The sequence below is a fragment of the Pteropus vampyrus genome, unplaced genomic scaffold (assembly GCF_000151845.1).
Source record: "Pteropus vampyrus isolate Shadow unplaced genomic scaffold, Pvam_2.0 Scaffold34, whole genome shotgun sequence".
Taxonomy (NCBI): Eukaryota; Metazoa; Chordata; class Mammalia; order Chiroptera; family Pteropodidae; genus Pteropus; species Pteropus vampyrus.
Genome location: NW_011888815.1, coordinates 1,202,094 through 1,226,052, shown reverse-complemented (window position 1 = coordinate 1,226,052; position 23,959 = coordinate 1,202,094). Strand labels below are relative to the sequence as shown.

Genomic DNA, 23,959 nt, shown 5'->3' with positions numbered 1-23,959 from the left:
AGTTTAATTTGATCACACGAGCAGCCTTTAAGCAAACCCATTACTGGAAGGGTCATTATGGAGAAAAGCAAGGGTTTCAGAAATTAAATAAATTAGTCTATCAGTAAGTGGCATAATTAAAGGCTGATGAACCCCTTGGGAGCAGGAGGCTAGGTGGCTGCCATACCTATTGGAGAGGTCAATACATGACAATATGCACTTTTTGTCAGAAATTTTCTATTACAGTTGTGGCAGGGTCCATGTTTCCTAGCATTTCGGTCGGTCATGGCACCTTTTCTGCATAATAGGATCTACTTCTAGACTGTCTTTCATGTGTCTGTAAAGGAGGAGGTGGAGGAGAAAGTTTAAGTAGACAGACCACTCACATCGTGTCAGGCAACATGCTAAGGGTTATGCACATATTGTTTCATATATTTGTCATCGTGTGGCTATTGGATGGGAGTGATCGCTTTATAAACAGCGAACTTGAGCATCCAGGATCCAAACCCAGCCCTGGCTGCTTCTAAAGCTCTGGTCTTTCTGTCTAACACAAGAAGAATTTAAATTAGAGTGGTTAGGTACTCTGATACCGTAGTAGCAAAGATATAAACCACCATAGCCTTTCAGGATGACTATTTGCAATGGATGTATATACAAGTTCTTAAAATGTTAATACTGTCTGAGCTGGTAAATAATCATAAAGATAAATGCCATTTACTTTGCATTTATTTGTAATCCAGCATATAACTCTAATCAGTTTCTTTGACATTGTTTAATCTGCGTGCACAATTTCCGAAATGTATTGTAGGAATATATTCTGAACAAGGGATTCGGTTGTCTAAATAGCTCTTTACTGAGCACCTACTCTATAGATAGGCTGAGCACTCACAATTCTAAATGGCAAAGAAGAGGGGAGGTGGTGAGAGCACTCAAGTGAGGGAAGACCTAGTCAGTGTGCTATTCTAAACTGGATTTAGCGACTTTCCCTTACTTTTCAACCCTTGGAAGATAAACTGTGCCAATCTGTAGCTATGTGATTTGGAGCAAGTTACTTAATCTCTTTAAGCCTGAGTTACTTTTAAAAGGGGAATAATAATACCGCCCAGGATTGTAAAAAATAAATGAGATAATGCAAATGAAAGAGGCACAGTGTGGGAATTATGGCCACAGGCACATGCTGTGGATCGGAACCAGTTTCCAGGTACAGACTGTATCAGAATCAGTGAACCTGACTGTATTGTCCAGTATGGTAGTCACCAGCCACACGTGGCTCTTGAGTATTTGAAACGTGGCCAGTCTGAATTGAGATATGCTGTTAACTGTCAAATACACACTGGATTACTTTGAATACTTAGTATGATAAAAAGAATGTAAAACTATCTCAATAAATTTTACATGGATTACATGTTAAAATGATAATATTTGGGATCTATTTGGTTAAATAATATCCCTAAAATTAATTTCACCTTTAAAAAAAAAACTTTTTAAATGCGGCTACTAGAAAATTTAAAATCACATGTATAAGTCACCATATATTTCTGTTGGACAGCAGTGGGCTTGACATTGAAGAAGGAAGGTTCCCTCTGCCATCTGAAGTATGAAAACTTAGGTCTGGGCTATAAAATCTCCTACCTGGAGCCAGGTTTCTCTTGGAGATTCCCTGTCCCCTACTCTCGTCCCTATTCCCCACTTAAATCCAGCACATGGTGCTAAGGTGATCTAAGACGAAAATCTGTTCTCAATAGTTTGCTTAAATCTTTTGAGGGTTCCTCTTGGATTTTCAGAATAAATACCGCACTCCTTCGTAAGGCAGTATAACCTGGCTTTGGGTAACATCCTTCAGTTTCACCTGCTTCCCTCTCCAGTTTCTTGTGTCTGTTGTGTTTCTGATATAGCTCTATGTCTTTGCATTTGCTCTTCTTTTGGGAAGGTCTTTTGCTACCTGTGCACACACGCCCAAGCTTTCTGCACTATCTCATTGTTCTTTACCAGGTTACTTGTCCTTCAAGACCTAGTTTATCTGTCATATCCTCCTAAATGCCTCACTTGAACTTTCACCCTCTGAGTGGAAGTTTTCTTTGTGTCCCCTAACACCCTACCTTTGCCTCTGTTAGGACATTTACACTTTTGATTTTTTGCTAGTTTGTCTACGTGTTTCCTTCACTCGACTGAGAAGTCCTTAAAGGCAAGACCCTTGCTCTTCATCTCTAATCCCCGGGCCAAGCCTAGGGCCTGGCACCCTTACAGTAAACTCTCAATGGCTATTTGCTAATTGATTGCAAAGCTTGTCACGTAATTGACTAGGGATCATCAGTTCATGGATGGTATGTCAATTAGAATTCTTATGGATGCAAGTGACAGGCACCTCTATTCTGACTGGCTTTATTGGCTTATATGATTGAAAAGTTTATGTGTTGTTCGAGCTTCAGGTATTGCTGGATTCAGCAGTTCATTGTCACCAAGATGTTGTTTACTTTATTTCTCAGCCTTTTCACTGTGCTGGCCTCATTCAAAGAGATTCTTTCCTCGTGGTAATAAGATGCTGGAGAAGCATATCCTTCCAGTTGAGAAAGAGTCAGCTACCTTAATAGTTCAAACAGAGGGTAGAATTTATTCTTCTTGCCCCTGATTGGCCTGTCTGGGGTCACGTGCTCAACCTTGAACTAATCATTGCTGCCTGTAGATAAGATGAATTGATTGCCTCAGGTCTGATCACGTGCTGAGCTACAGAATTTGGGGTCCTGGTGAATTTGGCTTCACCTCAAGCAACGAGCCAAACATGGAAGTTCCCTTAAAGAACATTAGGGTACTGCTTGTACCACAAAAACAATTAAATGTCCACTGCTATGGAAGAAGAGCTCTGGGACAAGTTCGTTCCAGTACTTATTCTTTCACTGGATATTTTGGGAACCATGAGTCTCAAGAGAAATTCATGTTCTTGCGACTGTGGTGATTTTGCTTTTTCTTTGTTTTGGCATTTGCAGGGACTCTTTGTAAAATGGGTTTTATCCTTACCATATTTTTAAGTATTATAACATGTAAATAAGAGACGTATAAGTCAACTGGAGAGATAGTTCAGGGATACAAAATCCTACTGCTACTTGATAAGGTCCTGGCATCTTTTCTGGCTTGTAAACTAAAAATGAGAAAATTACTAAACCCAAAATCTTTTTCTGGTGAAATGCAGCACACTGGGTAGAGATAGTTGGTGTTCTTTGGAAGAACAAATCTTTAGTATCAGGGACACTCAGTTTGAAGGCATCTCATAGTAGCTCCTTCTGTACAAATTCATTCATGCAAAGCTTTTATTGAGTTCCTGTTGTTCCTATAGGTACTATTTTAGGGCGGGGAGAGAGAAAGGGAGAGAGGGAAGGAGAGAGGGAGGAAGGGAGGGAGGAAAGAAGGGACAGACTGTAAACAAAACAGACTTCTGAGAGATTACATTATAGTGGGGAAGACAGCCAATAAATACATAAAATAAATAAGATACTTTCAGACTGGGATAAATGCTCTGAAAAAAACTGAGTAATTTGAATGAGTGGGACTAGGTAAAAGTGGGTTATTAAAGGCTAGTCAAGGATGTTTTCTCTGAAAAGGGACACTAAAGCTGATGCCTGAATGGTGAGAAAGTGCCAGCCATGCAGATAGGAATTCTCTAAGAAAATGAGGGCTCAGCTGTCTGGGGAATTTAGAATATACCCTTGCTCCTCAAAGTGGGGTCCCAGACCAGCAACATCACTATCACCCCAGAATCTGTTAGAAGTGCAGACTCCCAGATTCCATCCCAGATGTACTGAGTCAGAATCGACATTTAACAAAACCTCCCAGATGATTTATAGGCACAGCAAACTTTGAAAAGTGCTGGACTCTTGACCCTTCCTGCACCCCACTGGAAAGGTGTAAATTCTGCTGAGGCAGGAAGCAGGGAGTGGTGGTGTCAGCAATCACTAGAGAGAAGACAAGGTAACATTCGCTGCTGCCTGTATAACGGACAGCCAGACCCTCCATGGTATTATCACAGGTTAGGGTCCAAGCAATTTTCTAGGTTAACTCCCTTGCTTTACAGGAGACTGAGATTCTTTGAAGAGGAGTGACCTATGTGTGGTGGGCTTCTTTGTGGCAGAGTTGAGGATCTAGGGGCCTAGGAGTCCTCTCTCTCTGCGCCAATTTCCACGTTCTCGAACTGCATACAAAGTGTCTCTATTTTGTACTTAATATTTCTTTTTTAAATATTGACAAGGACGGATTAGAGTGAGTATGAAGGAGGGAGAGCAGCATGATGAGGTGGTTGGGAAATGATTTCACATGAAATACTGAAAATGTTTGGCCTTGGGTTTTCATTCTGTGAGGGTGAACTAAGAAAATATATGTGGGAACCAGGTCCACTTATGGGTAAGCAAATTTCATCTCAAGGCTAGGAGCATTTCTAATTTTTAGAGCCACCAAACAATGGCAGTGCCCGGTACACAGTGAGTTTTCACACTACCCCTCACTCAGTATTCAGTCACTGGTGTGAGCTTGCCTGGATCAGAGTTTCTCAAAAGGCAGTCATTTGCTTCTTCACATTAATTTTTTTGCCATATCCTATATCACTATTTTAAAAAATGGACAAAAAAATACATGTGTTAAATGTGTAAAGTACACTAATCTTAGCTGTACAGCTGGATGAATTTTCACATGTCTGCAGCGTTGTTATCTACCACCTAGACCAAAATACAGAACACTTCCAGCAGCCCTCCTGTTGCCTCCCAGCCAATAACCTTTCTCCTCCTAGGTAACCACTGTACTTCAATCATGATCAATTTCCATGTTCTCGAACTGCATACAAAGTGTCTCTATTTTGTACTTAATATTTCTTTTAAGTACACTCATTTTTTTTTTTTTACAACTTTCTATTTGATCTAAGAAATAACGTCAATGAAATAATGGTTTGACGTGATAGGCATTTCCTCTGCCCCTTCCACCCATACGCATTAAAATAAACACATAACTATCCAAATGAAGTTTCTTCCTGTGCCAGCAGACCACATTTTGTTTCTCAAATGCCACTAGATAATTTCTGAGGTTCCTTTGCAATTCGAAGGCGGTCTGATTTAGTGGCCGTCGAGTAGCCAAAAGTTCTTGGAATGCACCACCACAATCCTGATGCCACCACAGACCCATCCATCCATCCATCCATCCATCCATCCATCCATCCATCCATCCATCCATCTCCCTCCATCCATTCACCCACCCAACTACACAACTGAAACACTTGGTGAATACCTAGCAATGATTCTCCTAGGCACTGGACACACATAAGACTAGAACCCACTTTCTGATTTAAGTAGAGAGAAATAGAAAAACAAATCATTTCAGTATGTGTGGTAAGTGCTACAGTTCAGGTAAGCACCCGGCATGTAGACAGAGGAAGGGCGGTTTCGGAGATAGGGCGGAGATGAGAGGGTGAGTGGGCGTTTCTCAGAGCAACCTCTGCCACCCGGCTACCACCACTTTGCCGCGGCGCAGCACCGGCGTTCAACCTCTGCCTGCCTTAGCAACCTGGGCCGGCCGCCCAGGTGCCTTCCTATTGGTCTCACGGAGCTAGACGGGCAGCTCTGCCGTGCAATCCCAGCTCGCAACCGCTGGCTCCGCGCTTGCTCACGGTTAGGCTCGTAGGCGTTACTGCCCTCCCCGGGTGGCCCGCCCATCCTCGAGCGGCTGGTGGCGCTTGCGCAGGCAGAGACTGGGGCTGTGTGTAGGGCCGTCGCGGAGCGGGAGCAGCCGCCGCCGAGAAGCTCCTGGGCTCCGCCGAGACCGCGGTGCCTGCTTCTCGTCTCGGCCGCCGCAGCCTGAAGCCGTCGCCGCCGCCGGCGGGGGGAACGGCCGCCTATTGTCTTTCTCCGCGGCGAAGGTGCGGAGTTGCTCCGACTCTGCCCGCGGGGGAAGCCCCGGGCGCCGCACGGTGAGAGCGCAACTTAGTTGGTGGAGTTGGGGGAAGTTTCGGGTCTTGAGGAGGGGTCAGGCGAAAAGCGCGGGCCCCTCCCCTGCGGCCGCTTGGAGCGGGGGCCGGGGCCGCGGGGGCAGGGAGGGGGCGCAGCGGCAGGGAGGGGGCGCGCGGGCTGGCGAGCGTGAATGGGCGGCCTCGGAGCGCCCCCGGCTCTGCGGGCACCTCCTTCCTCCGCGTCCCCCCTTCCTCTGCATTGTCTGCTCCGGGGCCGCGGCGCGCGGTCCGGGCCCGCAGCCCAATGTCTGGGGCGCTCCAGCTCCCGGGCTGGGGGGCGCGGCCGCCCCACAGCGCCGCGGGTGCCCCCTCAGGCACTCCCGCGCCCCCGCGAGGCCCGGACCTGCAACCTTCGGCTTCCCTGGACGGCTCCTCCGGGGTCTTGGAACTTCGGCTGCTCGGCGGGTCTCTCTCGTTCGACCGAGTCCGCGAACAAGTGCTAGGGACGCGAGGGAGCAGCTCTCCCGGGCGGACGCGGACGATAAACATGCGAAGCCGCGCCTGCTCCCGGGGGCGCGGCCGGGGACCTACGCGGGTCGGAGACGTGCAGCCCGAGGGGACCCGCTCCGGGTACAAAGTGCAAGCCATACTTTGAGACCAAAGAAAAAAGAATTATTTTTTTTGTAAATAGGGCTTACTGACGCTTTTTTTCTTTTTGCAAAGTCAACCAGTATGTGAAGAGTGTTAAAACAATGCGGGAAAAGCCTTCAAAATGTTTTTTGTAAAGGAAAGGATAGACAAGTTTTTTTTTGTTTGCTTTTGTTTCTTGGAACTAGTTCTTACAGCACAATGATTCCATTACAGTTAAGTCTGTAGATCTCACTATGAATTTAGGATTCACAATGAAAGGTGACTTGTGTTCCTCAGTGAAGTTATTTTGAGAGTTTATTGCTTCAGGCCTTTAGAACTAAAGGCAAGAGCAGTGTGCCCATTTTTTCTTATTCCCCTCTCCCTTTTATTTTTAGAAGAAGCAGTTTATTCTTTTTTTCTGAAACGTTTGATTGCCCAGATCAGGACAAATGCAGCAGTTTTTGAAAGATCGTTTTTTGCAAGTTTGTAAAGGAGTTAGGATCAGCTGAGTTAAATCACTTACAGTTCTGGTAGTCCTTCGTGGTCTCTTGGGGGTTTACAGACGCCATTAACTATAAGACTTGTCAGGTTTTGAGTCCATGATTCTACTGAATTTGGTTCAATCAGCTTATCTTGTGGGAATAATTCTGTTTAAATCCTCCAGCTGGAACTGGCTTAAATGTCGGTCAGATTTTTAGTGCAACAAAATGACCAGGATGTGTTCATATCAGTTGTTATATCCCATGGCCATTTGCTGAGTTAGAAAGAGAAATTCGAGAAATAGTTGTCAGTTGGCTTTGATTGATTTCTCATGCCAAGTGAGTATATACAGAAGTGTTCTTGCGTTTTTCTGGTTTGGTTGGCCTCATTTTGCTTCGAGGAACCAACTTTTCTTCACCTGATGAAGCTAAAGAAAAACATCTCTATGTCAGAACCATTGTACTTTTTTTCAGTTCATGAATATATGCATTTGAAAAGTAATGCTTATGTCAAGTATGATGCATGTATTAACAAATAATAGGCCTTGAACTTTTAAACTGCAGTAACAGGGTCACTTTGAGGACTCAAAATCCTTGCTCTTAAGGCTTTCCTTCCAGGTGTCTGCCTGCTTTAGGGGATTGTGGGGTAGGAGGTTGGCAGGTTGGAAGGGGTTGTCAGGGAGGGACACAATGTAAACAAATATTATTACAACATCATGTGACGAGTAGGCCAGTCGCTTGCCTTCTCTGAGCCGTGATAGCATGTTATACCTTCTTTTCTTTTAGGATTTCTCACATTTTCATTTGCCTGACTAATGCCAACTATATGCAGTGTAAATGGACTCCTCTAGTCTGACTCCTTGAGGCTTGTGATGGGCCTTGTTTCTTATTTAGCTTTGTACCCTCTTCAGCAGGACTGAGTCTTAACACAATGCAGGTGTTCAGTACATGTTCGAATTGGGTGAAGTGCTTTCTGTTAGCTAGTGGTAGTATACATAGAACCACTAACTATGGAAACTTGGCTAAAATGACAGTTCACTTGCAGCTCTGTGATGAAATTTACTTTAAAAGAATTTCCAACCATTCTTTTTAACCTGTTAATTCTCAAAAAGTGCACTGTGGATTTCAAAAAGTGGTTTTGATGTAGAAATTTTCTCCCTTTGTTGCTGAAATGCTTAAAACTCTTGGACAAATCCATTCACACTCTGCCTATTTCTCATTTGTGAAAGCAGGAGTAGCAGTTTAGCGCAGACGTTCTTTGCAGCTAGGTAAATTTGAGCTCAAATCCCAGCTCTTCCATTGACTGGTGCAGCCTTGAACAGATCACTTAACTTCTTAAGGGTTTGGATTTCCTACCGTGAAAGGTGTAGTAACGTGTTTTGCAGTGTTCTTAGGTTAAATGAAACTGTGTGCCTACCATTTAGTAGGTGTCTATTACCTGGTAGCCATAATGATAATAATATTGATAATAATTTTGTATGACAAAGCATTTTTAAAAGTCTGATGCTTGTGAGTACGGTGGTTTAGCTATTTCATAAATAAGGAATCCTTCTGAGACTTGGGTCTTAATCAAATGCAGTTTTTTAAAGGTGCTAGTTGAACCGAATATTAATAGAAATAGCTTTTATCTTCTCTATCACTCGCTAGTCTTTGACTGGGACTTGCAGAGTGGCTTGGTTGAGTAGAACTCTGCATTTATAATGTTTAGGAGATGGTAAGAGATGGATTCTTTTCAACATTTGTAGTAGGATATCTGAGTTATACACTCAGTTCCAGCTTTTCTTATTTTGGCCTAGTCTTGAAAAATAATAGATGTAGATTATGACCGCATTTCTCAAATTTGCTTAAGATAGAACTGGGAGTTAATGTTAGTACATTTCAGAGATGAGAGCAAACACTTCCTCTTCAGATAACAGTTTTCGAAGGTGCTACCAGTTACAGAAGGAAGCAGTGATTTAAGTCAGTTATAACAGCTCATTTTAGAACATTCACAATACCAAATGGAATAGATACATTCTAGAAATATTAACCTGTAATGGACATTTCTGTATATTGAATCTCATCTTTCCATAAGCTTTCTTAGAAGGATTTTGTATCTCATTTTGTATACTATAAATAAGTTTTTTTTTTTTAATAAGGATTTCCTTTGGTTTTCTTATAAAGTAAAGATTTTAACCTTTTAACCATAGTAAAATTATATTTCATCAGACTCAGATTCAGAGAAAAAAAACATTCTTGACAAAGCTAAATGAACAAACTTAGATCTTTGGTAATCCCCTCTTCGAAAGTTAACATTTAAGTTCACTTGAGTAGACTTGGTTATTACTGATAGGGACAGGCGTCCATTTGGAAGCAGTTCTGAGTCACTCACTGTTAGGCTGTCTTACCACTGTACATGGGGAGGGGCGAGGAAGCTGTTAGTGGAAGGAAGTCCACCTGTGGGTTGACTGGGATATCATAAGAAAGTGATGGGAAAGGTGGACAGCAATGTGTTTGGGTGCTGTGTGTATTGGGGGGGAGGGTGAAGGAAAAGATATGAGAGATTTCTGATGTACTTCACTGTGCAGGCTCTTTCTCTTAGAAATCAGTCCTTTTGAATTTTCACTTATCATATTCTAAGCTCATATTTGGCTATAGCCTCTACCACCCTAAATTGCTAGTTGTTTCTGAATGGTTAGGGATTAAGAAAGTATGTCACACTGTAATTAAGTTATCTTTTAGACAACTAAATATGTCAAGTTAAGGAAGGACACCTAAAAGTTATGTAGAAAATTTCACAGAACCCAGGATGATTCTCTGATGGTGATCTCTACTCGGGCTTAGTATTCTTACTTATAAAATAAAAACACTTAATAGTAATTTTATCCTATAAACTCTATAGTACTATAGTGAGAAGCACATGAGATAAAGCACTATACAAATACTGTCATGCTGTCATTTTTATTGGTTGGCTACTCTTCTGGATAAAATTTAAATCTTAGTCTAAAAGGGGAAAACATCTAACAAACTTTATTGGTTTTTCTTTATAAAAGGTGATTAAAATATACAATTTCTATTGCCATTCTTCTTGGGAAAATATACTTTTTACTTTTAGCTCTTCTCATATTTCCTTTTACAACATATTTATCTTGAAATGTTTTTCTAAACTCTAAAGAAATCTTAGTTCTCAGCGCTTGCTGTTAGACCCATATTACTGTGAAATCACAGGAACTGACATTGCATGCCAATGCTTGAAGTCAGGTGAAACCATAATAAACAGTGAGCAAAGAATGTCAGAATATTTGAAGAGTACAAAAGAAGATAGCCGTCTTATATTTATTGACTTTTTTTTTAAATTATTTTTTTAATTGGTTTGCTCAAATCAGGGGAATGTGCATCTTATATGCCAGGTGTTATATTATGTGTCTTACCTACATTTTTTATTTAATTTTGTAAAATAAACATATGAAGCAAGCCAGCATTAGTCAGTTTCAAGGTGAGGGAATAGCCCCAAAAGTGATTTAACAGTGGTCACATAATTATAAAACTATCATGCTAAATTTCGAACTGAGATTATTCTGACTCAAAAGGCTATGCTTTTCATAACATTGACACTATCAGCTTGAAAGAGTACATTTTGAAAATAAATCAAGTTTATTGAGATATTATTTATATACCCATTATATGTATATAGAGTTTATACCCATTATACACATATAGAGTTTGATGGGTTTTGTCATATGTATCCATGCGTGTAATTTAATAGCACAATCAAGATATAGAGCATTTCCATCATTCCAGAAAATTCTCTTGTGCCACCCTACAGGCAGTTTCTCCCTTCAGCCCTTACCCCATTGCCTGGCTCACCATAGGTAAACACTACCCTGCTTTCTGTCAGTACAATTTTGACTATATTAGGGGTCCTTAAACAATGGCCCACAGGCCAAATCTGGCCTACTGCCTGTTTTTATAAACTTTTAATAAACAAGTGAACAAAACAATTTCGATGATGTCTGATGGCCGTAATGCTAGGAAGAATATAAAGAGCATTAGTAGAAGATGGGCAGGCCCAAAATCAAGGTCTTTCTGAGGAGATAGATTTCAGCAGAGACCTGAAGGAAGTGAAGGGGGCTTGCAAGCCCCCTGAAGATCCCTGGATGTTCTGAGCAGAAGGAACATTGGATGCAAAGAGTTTCAGATGGGAGTGTGCGGGAGGAGGGAGGCTAGTGTGGCTGGGATGGGTGATAAAGGAGAACTATAGGAGATGATGCGGTACATGTAGGTAGAGGCCTGATCCAATAGACTTTTAAGTATGATGGGAAGCAACTGAAGGATTTGAGCAAGGAGTGACAAGAGCAGATGTAGGTTTTAAAGGTTTCACTGTGTATGTAGGGAGCAGGAGTAGAAAAGGGAGACGAGTTAAAGTTTTGCAGTAGTACGGTTTAGAGAAGATGGTGGGTTGGATTAGGGTGGTAGCAGTGAAAGTGGTGAGAAGTGGTCAGAATCACAACACTTTGAAAATAGAACTGATAGGATTACTTATGAATTGGAAAAAAGGTTTGGAAGGAAAGAATGGAAATAAGGATGATCCCTAGGTGGGGAATATGTGGAATGAATTTACTGGAAGGAAGAAATTGTGACTTCTCTTTGGAGCATGCTGAGTTTGATCTGTGAGACTTTTAAATGAAAGTATTAGTAAGTATTTGGGTATGCAAATCTGGAGTTCAAGGATGAAGTCTGGATTGGATATAAGAATTAGAGAATTCTATGTAGGTAGAGAAGGAGAGGGCAGTGGGGGTTATTGTAGGAATTAGGAATGTATAAAGCTGGCACAAGGAGGTGCACATGGCATGGTAGCTAGTAATAACAGCAGTGGTAAACAACAACTAGGCGTAAGTGAGCGGTAGATCTGAGTGAAGGAAGGTGATAGTGACCTAAAACGATACTTGTATATTATGACAGAGTTGATTAGGATTCTTCACATGCTGAAAACATTTCTTCTCTGAGAATGAAATAGAAATATTAGATCTGTTGTACATTTTCAGTCTTTTAATGTGATGCAGGGGTATCCCATGCATGTACTTCACATACACGTGACACACAAGGTAGTCTGGAAGAGTGAGATGGTAGGTAGGTTGTATTTTCTAAATATTCTGCAATGTATATATATATATATATATATATATTAACCTTATTTTTAATAGAGGTAGTTATTATTTTTGGAGATTTTGCTTAGTTGGTAAGCTTCTGAGCCGATGAGTTTCATTCGTTTCTGGTTGCTAACACGACTTATTCCTATAGATGAGTCTTTGACTATGGTCTGTCGTCTCGAAAATTTGAGCCCTTGCTCACATGGGAGAGAACTGGGTAAGAGTATGGTTTGGATATGAGTCCATAATAGCTCCTGGGAAAATTGTTCTTATCTGGCTAGATGCTGCACCATTTTGTTCAAAGGGAACATCATGTAACATTTGCATTGTGGTGGGCAGGTCACTTCAGATAAATTGAATTGAGCATGAATTATTTTTCTAAATCTGAATTATACTATCATTATTTACTAGATTTTTAGAAGTATTCTTTTTCCCAGGTGATGACTGTGCTAAAGGTGGTAGATATGGCAGCAGCTTTTTGCATATTTGACATTTTCTGTAATTCATAAATCCCTTGTAAAAGCGCACTTAGTATAATTTGAAATGGTATCTGTAAATCAGTCTACCTGCCTGGTTTTGCCAGTTGATTTCTGCTCCCTTTAAAGTGGGTGTGTTTCTGGAGTGGGACAAGGAAAGTCCGTTGAGGCATTGCATGGGAATAATTTCTGTTACCTTTTATAAACTGGAAGGTTTTTTGCCAAAGAGTGGTTGGACTCAGAATACAAAGAAACTCTGGATGCGACCTTACAGTTTGGAAGTTATTTAGGAAAAAAAAATTGTGGCAACAAAAGTTGAGTTTTAATTGTTCTATTGGTCACGTGAGGCCTTGGGGCCGGGCTGAGGTGCTTCTCTGTTTGAGGATTAAGAATATATATGGGTCAGTGGACACGAATGACCAAAGCTTTTGCCTGGGCCCTCCAGCTTAAATGGTGCTGCATGTATGCTTAGAGCATAGGATAATGTGCATTTAAAAGATTTTTCCATTCTAGAAGAATCTTAAGAGGCAAGCTCTCTCCTAAAAGGTGTTTTCTAAAAAGTGAAGTCACTAATGGGAAGAAAGAACCTTTACTGAGTGCTTGCCTGCATGTTGTGTGTTCATTTACATTCCCTTAATTCCTTACAATAACCCTGTAAAATAGGTATTTTTTTGAGGAGGAAACTGAGGTTCAGAGATTTTAGTTTGCCTCTCTTAGGTCAATGAACTGTTATTTTCATCCAGGACTTGGTGACCTATTAACATACTCTGGTTTTATTATATATGCCTTAAGTCACTTTTTTTTCCCCCACTGATATAATTATATCCCAAACAACCAGCTTAAAATTCCAGCTTGTTCTGGTAAATAGAAAATCATTGTGGTCTGCCGTTAAAGTTTTCCTAAAACTCTTAAAAACATGCTGGGCTTCTGTGTCTGTGCCTTGAAAGTAGCAGGAACTTGCCAGTAGGTCTGTATTTTACTCCATATGCAGGATAACGTTAATAATTAACATTTACACACTTTCACATCTTCAAAGTGTTTTGCAAACAGTTAATTAGTTCATGTTTAACCTATTTTGGAGGTTGAAAAACCAGTTTTTTAGGTTCATTTTTGCAGTATCGAAGTGTTTGGAGGATAAGGAGTAAGTCTTCAGTGCGAAAAATGCGGGTATGTATCATGCTGTATTAAACATCTTTCTTCAGTCTCCTAGCTTTGTGCCCAGTCTAGCTCACTCACATCACATGTTTTTTTGTTGTTGTTTTTTTGTTTTTGTTTTTGGAGGGTGTACATCTTCTGGCTAATACAGGAAATGTGTAGACTGAAAGAAAGACACCAGGTTTGGGGTAGTTGGGGAAGGAAAGATCTTGGCGATTCAGCGAACTGTAATGTAACTTTCTTTTCTGTAGTCCCTTAAATGTGAATTGTCCTTTATTAATTCCTGTAGGGGTTTTGAGGGTCATGAAGTGATTGGCACAGAGACTCTGGCAAATGAACAGAGTCGTTACACGTGCTGATTTCTGGGAGAAAATTCCTTTTTCTTCCTAGTTTACATAATAACTGTAACTGAATAATTTGCTAGTTTCCTCACCACCACTTGTCACCTGATTCCATCTCCTCTCTCCTACACCTCCAATAAAATGGCTTTTACTTGGCAAGATTGTATAGTTGGAAAAAGATTTGGAAGGATGCACTAGTCTCACTTCAGTTGTGTTTCTGTCACATAACTAGCTCTGTGACCTTGAGCAGGTTACTGCTTTTCTTTTGCCCTTGAGTTTTGTGAAATATGTTAATGACTCACCTTTCATTGAGTCCTAGAGGGGTGGCTGGAAGAGGATTTAAAACTTACGATCTTGGACATGAAATGGGACAGGATATTTTGACATCAGTGAGGATTCTTCAAAGTTACAGTGACTTCCTTCCTGCTTTGGTTGGAATAATCGATTTCTTAACTATTGTTGCCAGCCACATTACTACGCTTTAAACATCTTTTCTTTTTCTAATACAGAGCAATAAATAGAACCATTTAATAAATAATGACTCTGGGTGACTTCCTAAGACAGGACATGCAGGACTGTTCATCATTGCTTATAGCTCAGCCATTCAGAGGGATCTGTTCATGAATCTTTTGTGTAGGTGACCTTGCCGGAGAAACCTTAGTAAGTTATGGCAGAAAGGAGAAGAATTCTGAGAGCTTGGCATGTATATTTAATTAGATTTTTATCATGAATGGGAATCTGTTCTTTTAATGGGTCCAGATAGAATGGCCCTTATCAAGTCTCTTTTTTCCCCTTTTCTTTTCCTTTATTTCTTGAAAATCCGAAAACTTAAAAGTGAGACGAGTTGGCTTTTGAACCTTTTTGTAACATTAAATACACCCAGGTTTAAGCTTTTCATCCTTTTCTACCAAGATTTATGGTAACTTGGAAGGAATGTTATACAGCTGACTTTGAATGATACTATATATGAACTTTGAATATTTGACAGTGAGTTAAATGTTTAAAGCTACCCTTTTAAGGGATGTCTATAGGTAACATTTGTTTACTTTTTTTGAAAAAGGAGACTTTTTTGGTCAGGCTAAATTATGTATATAAATTAGACAAGATAGAAGTTTTCTTTCAGAAGCAGTTGGTTATAGCACTATCATAAGCTACAGAAATAAATGTATTTTTCCAAGAAACTATTTCAGCAACTAAGATAAAAGATTGTTTTTCCTGTTTAGGTTAGGTGTTTTGGGTTACACTGTTTTCAGTCATGTCTTTTTCTGTATTTTTCTCTACTGGTCATTTTCTCCCTCCCAGTTAATTCAGTAGGATTCATTTGTCTAGTTGCTCACTGAGTAGGTGGGGATAAGGTAGACCATAGATCTGTATTTCTTTCTAAATTATAAGTTCCTGGAGAGCAGATTTTATTTGCTTTCTTTGTGACTGTATTTCCAGTACTTGGCATTGTGTATGGCATATAGTAGGTGCTACTCAGGAAATACTTGGATCGATGAATGGAAGAATGAATTTGTGACAAAAGTATAATAATAATACATGCATATTATTAGACTCTTATAAAATCTACCCTGTTGAGAACAGATTTTAGTTTTTTTCTCCTAGCATCAATTGTAGTTTGATTCCAGTGAGTTAAATCATTCCTTTTTGGGACGAGAAACTCTTGTTAAATGGAGTTTTGGCCAGTGTTGACCAAGTCTAGTAGTAAACTCTACAACTCTTGCTGGTTTTTGTGGTTGGTCATGTAGATCTCTGTCTGTCACTGTAAAGTTAACCTGTGCAACAACTTTATCACTGACTTGTGGGTGATTGATGTGAGAATGTAGGTGTGGCTTGTCTGCTTAATTAAAAAAAAGTATAATAATTTTAAAACTTAATCAAAATAGATCCTTGTATACCCATTACTCTGAATCTAGAGAATGAGCAAGATTTTGCCATTCTCTGAATGTCATTTGTTAAAGTAACAGTTTTATCGAGTTATAATCCATGTATGATAGTTTACTGCTGCTTCACTTTAATGTTTATTCTAGTTGTCTTGGGAGTCACTACCAAACTATTATTTTCTTAATAGTGATTTTTATATGGCATTTTTACTTCAATGTATAATATTGTAAACCATGAAGTGTCTGTAAATCATGACATAGTATGTTTCCAGGATACAGAGCAGACAAGTTTAACTCAAAGCTAACGAGTGCTGAGTAGCCTTTTTTCCTTTCAGCAGATTCATTACAGAAGTAGGACCATAAACCTTCTATTAAGCACTTTTGTATGAAATCTGAGATTTCTGCCAAATTAGACATGGAAAATTAAACAGTGCGGCACAAATTACTGATCTGTGCAGTTTTTGAGTTCTTCTCCCTATGTTAGCCTTTTTGTTTTTTTTTTCAGATGACTATTTCTTTTAAATACCAGTACAAGCATGTTACGATTTATACAGAATTATTTTTGGTTTCATGTCAATAGTTTTTTCACCTTTTCCTGTAGAATTCAGTGATTTTTTTCCCCCACCCTGAGAATCTGTTTTTCTTCTTAAAATGCATTCCCATTTGTTTTGATTTTTGTGAAGAAAATACTTTTAGATAATTGAATAGCTTCATAAATTTTGTACTTCCTTAATAATTCATTTCGCAATGCTTATTAAAAGTGTTACTTCCTAATTCAGATCATCGTCTTAAAAACTTTCATTTGAAGCGCCAAGAACAATTAATCCACTGTTTTTCATGGTCCCTATTTGTATATACTGTGTCCTGAGCTCATGGGTTCTCTGAAATACCACAATTTTTTCTCCCTTTGTGGTAAAGTTAACTGTTTTGGCTGCCTAGCCAAAAGTGCTTGTGGCAGTCTAAAGATTACTACTTTAATAGTTAGCTCACTAGCATGTGTGCCCATAAATGGAGAATTTTCTTTCCTGAGTCCAAATAAAAGTAATAGTTCATCTGTGCGATATCTCAGTACTCAAGTACTAAAGGAAATTCAGAGGAAATATATCTGTTCTGTCCCTTCAGCCTTGATTCCTGTTGAGGTCTATAGGGACAAGTTCACTGATAGAGTAGCTGTCATTTATTGAGAACCTCTGTTAAACTAAGTGTCTTATGTGTATCAGTTTTCACCTCTGCAAGATATTCTGTGATTTTGCCAGAAAAAAATTGAGGTGCAAGGAGGTTAATTAATTTTAGATGCATTTCATTTAGCAGACGTTTACTAAAGGTCTGCTGTCCGTCAGGCACACAGGTGCCAGGGATCCAGGGACGAACACAAATAAGACATGGTCACTGCCCTTAAAGCACTTTTGATTTTCTTTCTTGATTAATATAGTGACAGTAATAATAGTAATAATTGCCATCAAATGATTGCTTTGCATGTGCAAGCTTAGTACTGTGTGCTCTAGTTACCCATATTTCATTTTAATCCCCACAGAATCCTAAGAGGCTGAGTCTGTTATCCATATTTTATGGATGAGGAAACTGAGACATAGAGAGCTAGCTAACTCTGGCTTACACAATATGTGGCAGAGTTGGGACTTGAACATGGGTCTGACTCCAGGGCCCAATCTCTTTTCTGCATGCATCAAGAACATTTCTAGCAAGAGTTGAAATAAGTAATTATGTGAAAAGGACATCCATCATGAGCTATGGTTTTGGCAGAACTTTGTGTAACTTTGAGTTTGCCAGTAGATTTATTTTTATAGTTAACTTTCTAGAATAATCTCTTATTCTAGAAGTCATCAAGTAGTTTTTATGATTTGTGAAACATAATTTTTGTCATGTTTTTATTAACAGTAATGTGCAGTCTCTAGAAATTCATGAAGTAGACCTAAGGAAAAAAAGTGCACGTATGAATAAATGACACTACCTAAAAAAAATTTGGTATAATTTAGTGTTTTTCTTTCCAAACTTGAAAATTTGTAGAAGGTGTGTGTTTGAGAGAATGAGTATGTATGTATATGCATGCATGCCATATATGATCATATTCTATATGTTCTTGAGTATAAGATTATAAAAGATATTTCATGATGATACCTTTATATATGCTGCCAAATAACATAATTACTTTAATGGCTATATAGTATTGTGTGGATTTAGATTTGTTTTCAGTTCACTATTACTCTGTAGTTTGAATATTTAAATTGTATTGTTTTTCTTGCCCCTCCCTTCCTCCTTCACTTTCTGGTGTTAAAAACATTGCTGTGATGATAATTGTGTACATAATTTTTGTATCCTCGTTTACCTCTTTCTCACAGAAATAGAATTGCTAGGGCAGAGGCTGTACATTGCAACAGCGGTTAATAGATACTGTCAAACTGACTACAGGAAGCTTATGTCTTTTACAATCACACTGGTGGAGTATGAGTGCCTGTTGACCATTTCTCCATAACCTTTAGAAAGAAAGTTTTTAAAAATCCAAGATTTTAAATGTCATACTAGAATCACTAGTAGAATTACTGGATTACTGGCAGCCAATTCCAAATAAAAACCTCTTTCTAAAAGAGAAGAAACTCGTGAAGCATAGTCACTACTCGTAAGCAGTGAGAGTTGATCTAAGATTGGTTGTCAGTGTTGAAAGGCACATGAAGGAAACTTTCAAATAAAGAGAGTCGCTGATGTCTTGTTCTTTTTGCTACTCCTTAATTGTCCAAATTAGCTCCCCAGTAGAGAAGCATTTGAGATAAGATTTATAGGCGTGATAAAGTCTCCTACACAAAGTGCTCTGTGAGAGATGATCAGTGGCTATGCTCTTACACATCCAAGTGCACATTAGAAGCTTTTAAAATTTAGTTATGAGCATACATAATCCCCATGTTCCCCAAATCACAGTCATGTGTTGGCATTATGGTTTAAATAACCAAGAAATAAGCAAATTAAACATTGGTCTCTGGTCTTGACTCATTCATACAGCCAAACATTCTTCTGTGGGACCACGATGAGTTAATTGATCTTAGCTATGATAGCATCGATTTTAAATCAGATAATTTCTGTCGATATTTTCTCTACTGTAGGTAGGAAGCGTCAGTTACATGGCAAGTTATAAGTCATACAGGTGCATAAGCTGATCTCCTGGCACTGTTGATACACCATCATGTCTCTGTTCTGTCTGGTATAGTTTGGAGTATTATCTAGCAGATTCTTAGCCTGTTCCTGGTTGCAGAGAAAGAGCTGGTTAATTTAGTAGATAAATCTTATCACTAGAAGTAGAATTGATTTATGACGGCTCTATAATAATGTCACCCTGGATCATGTAGATGGTTATTTAGTTGTGGGAGGACTTTTGTGGTCCAGTTTTTAATGTAGCATACCTGATTTCTTGAACTGTTCAGATTCCATTGATGTGTCTGGGAGTTATTTTGCTTGGTAGGAACCCTCTCGAATCCTCTTATATGGAGGTTTGAGGACATCCTCTCTGCCAGTCTGAATTCCCAAAGCACCTCTGTCTCGGAAATCAGGCAAGCTCTGTTTTGGGGGTCAGGTGAGCTCTTTCATTTATTTTCTGTTACAGACACATTGTCCTTGCATCTCAGAAGCGTGCTTTCCCACTTTCTCACTCTTTCTTCCCCCTGGGAACTTGAGCTAGAATCTATTTGCCAAAGAAGCTAGTATTTTTTTATCCCCATATTCTCTTGATAACTTCCCTTTTGGAGATACAGAAAAGGGAGTAATGACATTTAGCAGGTCAGGCAGGAAATAGGATCTTAGCATCTAACATTTCAGAGGATTCTCCCTTTGAGTCTCTTGACTTCCTCTTTCCTGTCTTATGGATCTGGGAATAAACATAATAGACTTGGTAAATCAGTATTAGAAGTTAAATGTTTCACTACAGTTGTTCTGAGTCACCTGTAAGAATGAGTAATGAGTAAAGAGAATGAGTAACATGAGAATAATAAGAAAGTAAAGGTGCCAGATTACAGATTAGAGAGTTGAAGCTCATTGACTGTGATGAAAGCATTCTGGAGCTGAGAAAAAACTTGTATTTTGGGAACAGACACTGGACTAGGATTCAGTAGATTTGGGATCTAGACTTAGTTTGCTGCTAACAACCTCGGGCAAATCATTAGACCCTTTGCACCTCCCACCCCCCCGCCCAGTTTCTACCATTAAAAGTGAAATGCATTTATTTTTGTTTGTTTAGCCCCCCCCACACCCCCTACCCCCAAAGAAAGCATTCTCAGGCCCTGGGGTTTCTTAGAATCACATTGGGGGCAAGTGGAATTGGGGAGGGCATGATGAAGAAACCAGGTCGTCTCCCATAGAGTAGCTCCATTTGTTTCTGTTTTACTTCTGTGAGTTTCCTGTAATATTTTCTTTGAAGAAAGTCTCATGGCCAAAAATCAGTTTGGAAATATCTAGACTGGAAATCTTGAAAATGCCTTTTGATGCTAAGATTTGGTGTTTATAAAGACCCATTCATTGTCTTTGTTTTTGGTTTATTTCTCTCAGGGCTAGGGAAATATTGGCCTAATTATGAAATAACTATGTAGTATAATAGATAATAGTGATGTTTAACTGCTCAGCTGTGCGCTGATGTCAAGTGTACATGAACTGTTTCTCAACTAAACAATGAGAAATTAAAGCACTTTTTACCTCTCCTAACTTGGAGAATTCTAATGAAAAGGTAAAGAAAATTGTATTCCTTGCTTATTAAAATATTTTTGCTACCTGCCACTTTTTTTTTTTTAGCATCTACCTTGTAGCATTTTATGTAAATTGTCTCATTTAACTCTGAGATTGCCTTGTGAAGTAGCTGGAGTTAACTACTGTAGATAGGAAATCGAGGCTCACAGAGATATCGTAGCTTGGCCAAGATCCCACAGCTACTAAGTGATAGAGGTGGGGTTTGGAACTAGGATTGTATTTCTAAGATGCGTGCATTCTTCTGTTGGCTTGCTTCTTCTAAATTTACAGAGATTTTTTAGCTTGAAGAAATTATTAGTAGAACCATTACTACCCATGTTTCTCATTAATGAAATCTGATAATATGAGTGATTGGCACCTTTCATTGTTCTTAACTGCTTGGATTATGCCAAGGACTCAATATTAGGGTTGAAATTATCAGACTATATTCCCCATTTGTTACATCCTTATAATTAAGGAATAAATGAAAAAATTTTCAGATTTGATTGAGCAGGATGAAATAGCATGTGTGGTTTTACAAAAGCTTGGAAATTTTTCCTGGAACAATAATAGATATAAAAACTAAAAAAAAAAAAAAAAAAAAAAATGATGTTGCTAAATTGTTTAGTCATAGAACATATGTAGATAATATTGTTTCATAATCAGTATGAGAATCGTGATATTCATAAGGGTGCATTGGAAATTGGGTGATAATTTTGGTGCCTCAAGAACAAGTTTGCTATGACGTTACCTAATTGCAAAGTAACTGGGCATTTTTTCCTTCAAAACGTAATAATTTATTACTAGGCATTGCAAAGACATCACATTGTAATGGGCATTAGTGCCGCTCACCATGGTTGCTAGTTCTTCCTAGGCATGTAAAGGGTCCATTTCTCGGTCTCTTTCAGCTCGATGTGGCCATGAGATTTACCCTATCCAATCAAAGGTGAGCAGAAATGACATGAATCACTTTTGGATGGAAGCATTTAAAAGCTGATGTGAGATCCTTGCCGTCTCTCCCTGCTCGTGGAGTCTTAACCATGCATTTAAAGCAGTCGGAGAAGGGAGCTAAAGCATGAAGGGCAGCTTCCCTAGAGTTGTCTGCAGCCATGGTGATCTTTGAGTGAGACATAAATTTTATTGTTTATTATATGTTCAGCCTCTGACACTCTGGTTGTTTATTTCCACAGTATAACCTAGCTTATCATGATGTTATCACATCATCAGTAATCACTCATGTAATAGATTGCTAAGGAGAGGGACTGACCAAGAATGAAGCAAAATTACTTTGGATACAAAGCTCAGCGACGTTAAATACATAGTAGAGGGCAAAGTTTCTCTTTCAGCTATCATCCGTGTCCTTTTATTATTCCAGAAGCACAGCTCTGGTCATATCACTGCCCTGTGTGAAGACAGTACTCACTGCCCACGTAACAAGGTCTGAGTCAGGACTGCCACACTGTGGTCCTGACATGCCTTCAGAACTGTTCTCTTGTCACCGTGAACTGTATATCCAGCATGCGCTTTTGCCCATTCACGCATTTGAGAATCATGTATTGATCACTTTGCATGCTAGTGTTGAAGTTGGACTCTGAGGACAACACAATGTTCTTTCCCATCTCTGCATATCCAAATTTAACTTAGCTTTTAATGTGCCTTGAAGGATATTTCTTGTATAAACCCTGCTTCCTTCATACAGCTGGATATGATCTCTCTTTCTGACCTCTTAAGCCTTTTTGGCACCTTGCTTTCTATCCTATATTGTCAATTTTAATTTTATGTGTTAGTCCTTTTACTGGGCTAGTGTCAAACTGTTCCCTAGCCCAGCAGTATTTACTGAGTGATTCGTTGTTAGATTGTGGCTGTGTTGAACAGCCAGTCAATGATTAATTTGCTTTTGTTTGAAAAATTGTTATCTTTAAAGTTCTGACTTCCTTGCACTTGCCTCTTTCTGGCTATTGTCGTTGTGTTTGTACATTCTTAGCAGTTGTGTGCAGGTTTATATAGCAGGGCCTTATGTGGCAATGGTTTTTAAAAACTAGAATGCCATATCCTATGACTCACTGACACACTGGTGAGTCTTCTTTACCACAGTGTAAGGTCCGTTTTGTGTTTTCTTCACGCATTCCATAGGGTTTCCTAATGTGGCATTTGGGGTAAACGTAGGGCTTATGAATGTATGAGTCAGATGTTTAAACCAATTCATACTTTTTGTCTCGGTGTTTTGTTATCTCTACTGATTGGCTCCTGAAAGATACGTGCCCTTGATACAGAGTTTTGAACTGGGTAGTTAAAAAGACCCAGATTCTAGTCTGGTTTGCCTATTAGTTAACTTTGTAAACTTTGTGAGCTTCATATCCATGAAACAAAATGTTCGACAAGGATGAGATTAACATCCTGATTTTACAGAGGACCAGTTAAATTTTTGGAATTCTAACCTAGTGTGGATGCCAGAATTGGAGACAAAATTCTGCTAGAGTTGGGATGGAATGAAGGAAACTTTAGATTTCTCAAGTGCTTACTTTGTGCTGGATGCTGTTTATTCACTTTATTCACTTTTCTCTGAGGGAGACTTTATATCCATCTTCTGTTAAGGAAATCTGAGGGTCAGAGAAGCTAGGGTACTTACCTAGGCTCTACAGTTGGTAAGAGCAGGATCCAGAACATTGGCGAAAATCAGTCTCATTCTGAAACCATGATTCTTTTTAATGTGAAATGGAAGCAGTTTTAGGTTTTGCTAAGAGAGGAGCCTTTAGGACAAAATGAAGGATGGTTTGGGTGTATCTTGAAGGAAGAGCTGTATACTGCGTCTGATGCTATTTGTAGAATAATGTTAAGACACAAAGGAGGGTTACTGGACACACTCTTTTTCTGAATCTTCTCTTTCTGTTTCTGTTAATGTGCTTTATGTCCTGAGATGAAGGGACCTGGCTGAAATCTGTACAGCATTGTGTGGTTTCATGAGTGTGGGTTCAAGTTTTGCTCTCACCTAGTTTTTGTGACCTTGGACTAGATACTTAGCCTTTTTTGAGCTATAGTTCTGTTGTAAAGTAAAATGGAAAAACCAGTACCTACTTTGTATATAGCATGCTGCTGGATTTCACCTGTAGTCGTAGCTATTGGGAAGGGTTTCTTTAAGGGTAGATCTTGGTATGCAGGACATTGGAAGATAAAAGACCTGCACAGCAAATACTGACCTTCCCAGTGTACATTCCTATTAAGAAATAAGTTGTGGTATTTGT

General features: G+C 39.4%; 1 protein-coding gene across 1 annotated transcript in view; it reads left to right on the top strand.

Moving 5' to 3' along the window:
- Positions 1-5,679: 5,679 nt before the first annotated feature.
- The window catches only part of AKAP13 (A-kinase anchoring protein 13), a 247,495-nt gene continuing 229,215 nt past the window's right edge, over positions 5,680-23,959 (top strand). The window contains exon 1 of the mRNA XM_023529007.1: positions 5,680-5,923. The gene's annotated coding sequence lies outside the window, so the exon portion shown is untranslated. The remainder of the gene's footprint in view (positions 5,924-23,959) is intronic.